The 10,402-nt window shown below is 37.4% G+C and overlaps 1 pseudogene; it reads right to left on the bottom strand.

The window, feature by feature from the left end:
• Positions 1 to 1,500: 1,500 nt before the first annotated feature.
• Positions 1,501 to 2,379, bottom strand: LOC126068744 (amidophosphoribosyltransferase-like; annotated as a pseudogene).
• Between the last annotated feature and the right edge of the window lie 8,023 nt (positions 2,380 to 10,402).

Below are 10,402 nucleotides of genomic sequence, written 5' to 3'. Positions count from 1 at the left end.
CAAGAGACAGAAAGGGCCACATAAACCAGAGACTACATCAGCCTGAGACCAGAAGAACTAGATGGTGCCCAGCTACAACTGATGACTGTCCTGATGGAGAACACAACAGAGAACCCCTGAGGGAGCAGAACAGTGGGATGCAGACCTCAAAGTCTCTAAAAAGACCAGACTTAGAGGTCTGAATGAGACTAGAAGGGACCCCAGAGGTCATGGTCCCCAGACCTTCTGTTAGCCCCAGACAGGAGCCATTCCCACAGCCAACTCTTCAGACAGGGATTGGACTGGACTATGGGATAGAAAATGATACCGGTGATGAGTGAGCTTCGTGTATCAAGTAGACACATGAGTCTATGTCAGCAGCTCCTATCTGGAGGGGAGATGAGAGGGCAGAGGGGGTCAGAAGCTGGCCAAATGGACATGAAAATAGAGAGCGGAGAGGAGTGTGCTGTCTCATTAGGGAAAGAGCAACTAGGAGTATATAGCAAGGTGTATAAATTTTTGTGTGAGAGACTGACTTGATTTGTAAACTCACTTAAAGCACAATAATTAAAAAAAAATACCTCACAAAATTTTACAGTAATTCTTGCAAGGTATGATACCTGACATTCCCCTCTAAAATAGAAATTTACCTATTCTTTGAATTGTTGTTGGTGATCTGAAATTAAATGTACATGATCTCATAATTTGTAGCCTCAGAGTTTTACTAAAACTGAAAGGACTACCTAAGTGCCTAACCCGTTGCCGTCGAGCCGTTTCCGACTCATAGTGACCCTGTAGAACAGAATTTTACTGCCCCACAGGGTTTCCAAGGCTGTAATCATTATGGAAGCAGACTACCACATCTTTCTCCCACAAAGGGGCTGGTGGGTTTAAATTGCCGACTTCTGGTTAGCAGCCAAGTGCTTCACCACTGCGCCACCAGGGCTTCTTCCTAAGTTCCTAGATAATAAAAATATTTGTCTGAGATTATTAAATTAATCAAAGCACGTTGGTATCCTTTTCAGAAAAATCTTAAAACTTAAAAAGGTAAAACATAAGCCTGTGGGATTACTTTACATGGTATCAACTGAATAACAATCATCCTTTAATAAGGCTACAACTTTTTCAACAATTTATATTTTAAAACAAAATATCGTATCAGCTACTATTCCACTTCTACAATGTATTCCCCAGTGAGACAAGCTGTACAAGTACCCTTATTTTCAAAACATTTTAGACATTCCTATTTTCCGGAATCATGATCTCTTGCTTTTCCATTATCTACAACAACAAAAAAAACCCCATTATCTGTGGTTTAAAAAAGAATGTTAAGCCTAAGCAAGACTAAAGGGGCACACTAGCCCAGAGGCAAGGACTAGAAGGCATGAGGGGACAGAAAATCTGGTAATAGGGAACCCAAGTTTGAGAAGGGGGAGCACTGACATGTCCTTAAGTTGTTAACCAGTGTGATAAAACAGTATGTGTGCTGTTTAATGAGAAGCTAGTTTGTTCTGTAAACCTTCATCTAAAGTCCAAAAAAAGCCCTTTTCATACAGATGAAACAAGTTCTTTTATTGAAATACACAACACTGTTTGCTCCTGGATATTCTGCATGTTGATAAAATATTGGTTGATTAACAATAAGTATTCTTTTGTGGGGATGTTTATTCCCATAAAGTATGGGAATCTTTTGATGACGAAGCTGCTCAAATACATACCTCTTTTGCAAGAGATTCTTTGAGAAATTTTATTATAGTTGGAAAAGTATTGCCTCTCACAATTGAATCATCTATAGTAACAATTCCTTTGCTATTAAAGTTTTCTGACAGTATTCTAATTTCATTTAGTAATACCAAGTTGTCATAAACTCATATTTGGCTAGATGAAGGTTTCTCCTACCCATCAGTTTTTACACAACACCTCCACATATGGAAGTCTTGCATAACCAAGAACATTGGGAGTAGAAAATTATGGAAGAGTGTTTACCACATCCATATCCTCAGGTACTTCAATTACCAGCTGCTGCCCATAATGGTATGTTACCTATGTTACCATGTAAACCACTTTGGTCTTCATATATATTATCTGGCTTTGCAAACTAACATATTCAAGGATTTAAAAAAGTCATTGGCTTTACATTAGACCTTAATATAATATCAAAAGTTCAGACATTATGTCTAGGTATTTTCACAATTTTTTAGGCAAGGCTTCAGCACAACACATTGCCCTCATACATAAAAAGCTGCAAGATTCTGAAGACACAGCCTATCCTTCTGTTTTGAGTTTGTTTGTTTGTTTGTTTTTCCTGTTTTGCACTTAAGTCAGACACAGGAATGAGAAAATATGCACTGAATGATTTCCATACGGGTCACATACTGCATAAATAGCACCTTTGTACATGATAAGTGCAAGATGTTATTTATGCAGTATGTGATCCTTATGAAAATCCTTCTCTGTATATTTTCTTATTCCTGTGTCTGACATAAGTGCAAAAGAGGGGGAAAAAAAGCTCAAAATGATAGCCCTGGTGGCGCAGTGGTTAAGAGCTTGGCTGCTAACCAGATGGTTGGCAGTTGGAATCTACCAGGTGCTCCTTGGAAGCCCCATGGGGCAGTTTTACTCTGTCCTATATGGTCGCTATGAGCCCGGACTGACTCAAGAGCAATGGGTTTGATTTTTGGTTTTGGTGCTGATAACCAAGGACTACCATAGATGCATTCTTCATTAAAATATTAATCCTTGCTACTCAGTCTGGAGTTTCATCTTGTTTTTAGGAGGTGCATATGTCAGTAACTGTGTTATCATTTTACAAACAGAACCTGTGGATGGATCAATAGCATGACACAGCCTTTTCCTTAACCGGGCAACATTAACCAATTGCCACAACTTTTAACCAATTAACATTAACCAATTGCCACAACATTAACCATGTGCCACAACTTTTCCCATGAAGCATTTCAACAACAAATGACTGCAATTCTCTAATTCATAGTTTCCTACAGTGGGATACTTCACCTGTACAATCTCTAGTAAGTAGCCCCCTACTTACAATGTAGTCTGGTTAGGATGAACCACACTTATGGCCATCCTTTTTGTGTGTGTGTGTGTACCTAAAAAAAAATTTTTTTTATCCTTAGTAATGTGTACTAAATACAATGTTGCAGCCTGTAATTTGCTGATGTTATCATTCTCAGATATTCACTAACAGATATTCCATTTTATGGTTTACTGTTCAAAACAGTGCTATATAGATTTAGTTTTCTAAACTAAATCAGGGGCTTCAGTTTCTTGAAAACATGGACCTAAATGCCGATTGATTTGCTAAAGACAATAGGCAGATTCAGGAAGCGGTGAGGTGTTACCCCAAAATATATGAAGAGAAAAAGAAAAGGACCATACAGGCACAGAGTAGGAAGAGCAAGGGGAGAAAAAGAATGATTTCTTTGATATTATATGTTGTTACTCATTGGAATGGGTTCCTTTAAAGGATAATCTGCTTTGTTTCTTCCTGTTTAAATAGTGTCTCCACAGAATGTTATCTGTGGCCCAGAAGTTAGCACTGAGTCTAGGCAAAATGGTGAAATAGCTAGTTTGTCTTCAGGTCTACTGTGTCCACACTCCTGATTAATGTTAGAACAGTGCTAAACAGGACTTCAGAGATTACTTATTCCATCCACCTTACCCTCTTTTGATAGATGGAGAAATCTGAATATAGAGAATTCCAGGAATTTACCCAAGATTACAGGAAATAATTTCCAGAAAAGGAAAGAGAGCTAGGTATTCTGACTTCCAGCCTAATGCTCTTTTCATCACATCATGGATTCTATGGTGTTCTACTTTTCCTTTTAGGGTCCCTCCAACTCTCATGTCCTTAGCACTCAGGCTTCCCTTCCAAGTGGAACGCAACAACAAACTCAGACCTTCGTCTTACCCATTGCTCTATTTTACATGTTCAACCTTGTTTTTTTTTTTTTTACCATTATTGTCAGAGCTCTTCTCTCTCCTCAGGAATGGATAATGAAGCCATATTAATTTGATCATTGTTATTCATGTATTACCTCTTCTAAGTAGAAGTATTGTCATAATACCATTAACCCAAAGGAGAGACAGCCATGGTAGAAATTTCAGTCACCAAAGCAGGCTTCTAGGGAGATATTTTGGATCAGGATTGTGTGTCTAGGATTCTCCAAATCATACCACATATGATCTAAGCAAGTAGATGCCTTTTGTTAAGATAATCATGTTACTAACTAGACTGGCAGTTATTTTGTATTCTAGTTTACTGTGGTCTTATAGTTAGGGCTCAAGTCCTTAACCCTAAATTGCCTCTCTAAATTTAATTTTAGTGACTTACCAGCACATCGGATCTGCATAGACATAAATCAGACTTATTATAGATTTCTGGGAAAAAAACTCTATCAACAATACACTTTGCAGTTTTATTTCAGTTTATATTACTGCCTTCAATAATAAATTGGCCATGCTTCACTGGAGAACAGTTTAAATTACCCAGAAAAGATTTCCAGCCTTCCTACAAAAAGACTGTCTTTTGGATACTTTTTTCTATTGCAAATAGTCTTGAAAGACCTACTTTTTGGCTTCTTTTATAGTGAATGTTCTTGATCCATTAGATGAAGCTGTTTGTTCTTCTTGAAAAACTAACCTACAAACATTTTAAAATATAGTAGTCTTGTAATCCTCCTAATATATTAGAATTGTTTAATTTTTTGACAAAAATTGACATGTGCATATACATATATATATATACAAAAGTGACTGCTGTCTTTCTTTATAATTATAAAAATTGCAACTGGAGAGATTCTCCTACCCCCACCCCCAGAAAACTCTGGTTTATAATAAGAGAGGATTGTTTTTGTAACGTCCATGTCTTAGAATGGGCCTCTCTATGCTCAAACGGTATATGTCAGATTTTTTAAAAACCTTTTTCTTCCTGGTGTCTTGCACTTTGAGGAATGAAAGTCCATAAACCAAAAGATCTAGTATGGAAAGAAGTGCCATGGTCATAAATGGGAAACAAATAACAGGATACAAGAGTCAAAAGTAAAATGCAACAGCTCAGTGGGTTGAATTCATTTAGAGTCAGAGTTAGAATATTCCACAGGGATGGCAAAAGCACACGTTTTTCCTCTATCTTAAACAGAAAGGAGAACAAGTGTCCTACATTTAAGCTTCGTGGAACATAGTTTGCACAGTTTTCTTTTCTTTGTTTTGCAAACTGAGAGTGAGGTTAGAAAATAAATGTAGGTCAGAATTAGCAAAGAACTAGCCAGCCGGCTGATGTCATTTGCATATAAGTCTTGATTTGTGTTCTCAAGGGACATTCAATTAGTTCTTGAAGGGCTTTTTCAGCGGTGATAATTTAGATCCAAGGTAAGCCCAAAGCCTTCTTTTCATTTTAAACAGGACTAGATTATCTTGGTTTAGTTGAAACCTGATTATAGATTGTGTTGTAATGTGTCACAGTCAGTAATCTTAAAATAATTGGGAATATTTCCCCCACAAAAAATTTATCTAAGTAAACCATTTGATAATGAAGAAGTAAAGTCAGGGAATATAGGACATTTTCCCATAACTAGAGGGAGGGAAGGAGGCTGAAGAATTTATTCCTACTCTTTTTGTAGAGTTCTACCCTTTTTTCTAGCCAGTTAATTATTACTAACACAAACCTGTATGCATACTCCACAGCTTTGTGGGTAGAAATAACAGCTTCTTCTGATACCCTGGTGACATGATCTAGAAGGCTGGAGGAGGCATACATGAATTGGGAATCAATAGATCTTAAGCCTCCTGCATTCTATGGTGAATGTAGCCTCCCACTTCCCTATTGCTGTAAAATCAGAACCTGAAAATGGTACACAGCAATCTGGGCAAAAGGATGTATGTATCTTCAGACTGATGAGGGAAGCAGCTGCCCTCTAAAAAAAAAAGTGGACTAAAATTGGGATTAAATCAAATTACTTTTCAGGTTAGGCTGTACTTTGTGATCTTCAGAAAATTGATAGTTTTTAAAAGTTCTTTGTGTTCCCTACAATAAAGGTTCTTGGAAGCAAAGCAAAACCTGGAGTAATACATCAAAGGAGATTATCAAATACATACTTTCCCATCCCCTGCCCCCGGGCTGGATTGGCTAAAATAAGTTGAAAGAAATGCATAAGAACAATGGGAAAACTGGAATAAAGATCACCACAGTGAAGTAACTCATGGTAAAAAGCAATTAGTCATTTAAGCATCATTAACATTGCACTTACTAGAAAATTGCCAGCTATCCAGCTAAACCAGCTCAGAGATTTGGCCCAGAGGCAATACTCACCTGAACTTGTGTCTGAAACACTGAAGAATGGTTTTATGGTCAATCCAATTGGTCTCTATTATGACCCCCATTCCCTTCCCTCTCACTTAATCTCTTAAGCTACCAGCCACACCCTGCCTTCTCTCTTCCTCCTTGTTCTGGACCCTATTTCAGTGACACTTTCAAAAGCTTTTTCAATTTCTTCAGTTCCTTCACCTTCCATCTCAGCATTGGTAACCCCAGCCCAGTCCTGGCTCAGTTCAGTGGTCCACTTTGCCTGTTCTTGTTCCAAGGCTGCTGAAGATCCATCTGGGGGAAAATTGCATATCCAAGTTAATTGGCTCCACTACAAATGAGTGCTTTCCAACCTCAGCTGGACCTTAATCCTTCTATCATCCATAGTTGTTGGCTCCTTCTTCCATTTCCCACAGCATCTGTTCCAAACTTTTATTTCTTTTTTCAAGCCCTCACTTCTGGCCTCCTTACTTAGAGCAGATGACCTACATATCCATTCCCAAAAAAATGTCCCCAGGTGACAATTATCTTTGGGCTTCCCATTCAGTGTCCTTGTAGTAATTCATCCTTTTTTTCTTTTTCTCTCCTATATCATTGAACCTCTTTTGAACTCTTCCCATCGTTCCTCACAGCTTGTAAATGTGCTTCAGTCTCAACTGTTTTACATAGATGCCAAAGCTTTTACTCCCCCTCCTACTCCTCAAGACACATCTGTATCATTCCTTTCATAACCAAAGAATATTTAATGTCTCCAACTCTTCACCTTCAATTTCCTCCTCAATCTAGATATACTTGCATGTTGGTCCCCAGAGTTTTACAAGGCTTGTCATGAAAAACTTAGAAAAATGATTAGCCCCCATGTAACTCTCCCCTCCACTTCCCAGGGACAATCATTTTCAATTATTTTAGCTATTAATTTAGTTGCCACTCGACCATCTACTTTCTAGCTTCCAAAATTATGTTGTTGTAGTCTTGCTTCTTTTTCTCTTTGTATTTGTGGTTTTATACATCTAAAAAATCCATACTTCTGTATTAAAGTGGTTTCAGGAGGGAATAAAATTAGATGCTTAGGTTCAATCAGTTACATTTATTGGAAATTTCCATTCTTTTACTGTAGCTCCTCTTATTCTGTCTGCTACTTCAGGGTATTCCTCAACACACAATTCTCAGCTTCCTTTCTTATCTCCATTTAGTCTTCCTGGATGATTATATTACTCCTGTGGCTTCAACTATGCCCTCTACGAAGAGGGTTTAGTAGTCTATATCTCTAGACCTGAATTTTTTCCTGAGCCCCAAACCATTCATCTGTATACTACAGCCCTCCATCTAGGTGTACCACAAAACCACAACAACAAAAAAAAACCTGTTGCCATCAAGTCGATTCCAACTCATAGCGACCCTATAGACATATAGGTGCCCGACAGACATGTCAAATACAACCTATTCAAAATCAAACTCATCCTTTACTTCCAAAAGTGTTCCCCCTCTTGCCATTCTTCTCCTAGTTAATAGAATCCATTAGTCCTCAAGCTAGAAAACTCAGTTACTTTCATCCATCTCCTCAACAAGGAATTTGTGTGCCTTTTGAAGGCGGACATAATGTATAATTCGTTTCTGGGTCTCCTAGCTGTTAGCACAGTTCCTCAAATACTCTGAGTAGGAACTCACATAAGTTTTCTAGATTGATGGAAACTTGCTTTTGGAATCTAAATATAGTACAAAGCTAAAGTCACCAGTAGACAAACACACAACAATGTGTCCAGTTCATGCATAGTTAAACTTTTTATTTTATGAAATTCTTATTTAACATGAAACAAAGTTATGCATGATTCTTTTATGATTAAAAGAATCTCCTTTGTTTTGTTTTTAAACAGTCCAGTTCTTATATTGAAACAAAAGCAATTATAAAACTTTTGCCTCATTATATAGATCTCTGTGAGTAAAATTCTAGATTGGAAGTTCAAAACTGCTTTGTGTTTTAATGAGGATCTCTAGCTGCAGGTAAGTGTTTAGCTGCTAACAAAAAGGCTGGCAGTTCATATTCACTAGTGCTCCTTGGAAACCCTATGGAGCAATATTGCTTTAACCTGTAGGGTTGCTATGAGTTGGAATCAACTCGAAGGCAACAGGTTTTTTGTTTGTTTGTTTGAAAACTTCTTTAAAAAGTACCAGGAGTTATTACTTTAGAAAATCTAGTAAAGTATGCTGCAAATGCTTCCAAAACATTCTATTTTGATAAATACAAAATAATAACAATAATGACAGTCTCTGGGACCTATGAGAGAAGAAAATCCACAAGAAGAATAAAATTTTCTTTTTCCCACTTTTTCCCCCTTGTCTCTAAACAGAAACAAATAAATCTACACATGAATGTCCTCTTGAGATTTCTTTGGTCTTCACAATGATTAAAATTCTTTTCACTCTTTTATAATGTTATGAGGAGGATATATGTTTATAGATCTTTATTATCAGATCAATCCTACACAGCCCATTAATTTTGTTTATACACATTTAATTTGTGTCAAGATTTTTTCTCAGATGAAAAAATGAGGAATTACCATTTCCAATTCAGAGTCCAGTAATGTGAACTAAACATTTACTATTTCCTAGACTCTATGCTAGAGACTTCACATACATTTTCTCATTTAACCCTTGTACCGGACTCCAGGTTTGGAAACTAGAGATAGTTAACTTTTGTTTTACAAACCAGGGAAAAGATGTTCAAGAAGTTAACGGATTTGCCTACAGCCAGTCACACAGCTAGTAAGTAGTAGGCCTGGGATTTGAACCCAACTTGCCTGACTTTAAGTTCAATATTCTTCACATTATAAAATAGAAACATCTTATTCCACAGGTACTCTTTGTAGGCCTGTTCTCATATTGCACAGATACAATCTCGTATCACTTTCGCCAATAATACTTTACTTAGTTCTCACCACAGTGGAATTAGTTCCACTAAGTTGTGTGCAAATCTGGTTGGTAGCAGTGGCATGTAACTTGGAAAATACAGGCATACCCCTCTATGAATGTGATTGGTGACCACTAGAGCAAGCTAATGCAGAGGTGAAATAAGTAGAGTAGAGAATGTGCTCAGATTTGTTGAGTCAGGATTATTGGAATATATATTAAAGAATATATACTAACTTCTACTTTTTCAAGCAAGAAAACCATACTTCACAGAAACCAAGTGACTTGTCCAAAGCCACAGTCAACTAGCAACACAGCCAGCACTGAGACTTATATTTTTATTTTAGCTTCTTTTTTTTAAGAGGAAAAACTCACCTTCCTAGCTTGCTAATGTGCCTGAAAAAAACTACCATTATAGATTTGCACTTTGGGATTCAGTCATTTTATATTAATACACAGACCCTCTCAGAAGAGGTAAATAATTCATACTGGTGTAAGTCCTCCACCTCTTCCTGTTCAATGTCAGAGCCATGAAGACTGTTGAGGATTTAGCCATTGTGATGATCGGGAGACAGAACAGGTCAATTCTGAGTTGAGGAGAGGAAGAGAGAAGTCCAGGGCCCTGATTGCTGGGGGAAAGGGTCACAGTAAAGGAATTTGCATCACCACCGGAGAGTATAAGGCCATAAGATACTTGGGGAGCTATGGATAAGAGACAAATACCACAAAAGGGGAGAGGGCATAAAAAACAGCATTAAATGGCTAATGTATTCAAACTCAGTTAGCACCATAGATTTGGCCTTAGGCAGCAGTGGTCTTTTAATGGTTTTATTTGTTTTTACCTTCTACTACTATGGCTATATGGGGATTTGGAAAAAAGCTTTTATGTACCTAAGGGTTTGTATTTTTCTTTATAAATTGAACCATAATCCTCTCCATCATTTGACTCTGTTATGCTTGAAACAATCATCAAAACATTCCTTATTTTCATTCCTCTAAGCATGCATGTGGCAGTCAGAGCCAATCAGCTATGAGGCCAATTGTGTCCCCGCTGGCAATTCAGAAATTGCCTATTAACAGCTTCAGGGATGCCTGATGAAGGCATTCATTTGATAATGATTCTAATTTGTTGCAAAATAAAGTGATTAAGTCTATCTGGTACAATGTGTCCTTGGTTAATATCTATGTTCC

This window comes from Elephas maximus, chromosome X (genome assembly GCF_024166365.1).
Source record: "Elephas maximus indicus isolate mEleMax1 chromosome X, mEleMax1 primary haplotype, whole genome shotgun sequence".
Taxonomy (NCBI): domain Eukaryota; kingdom Metazoa; phylum Chordata; class Mammalia; order Proboscidea; family Elephantidae; genus Elephas; species Elephas maximus.
This window is presented reverse-complemented; position numbering and strand designations above follow the sequence as displayed.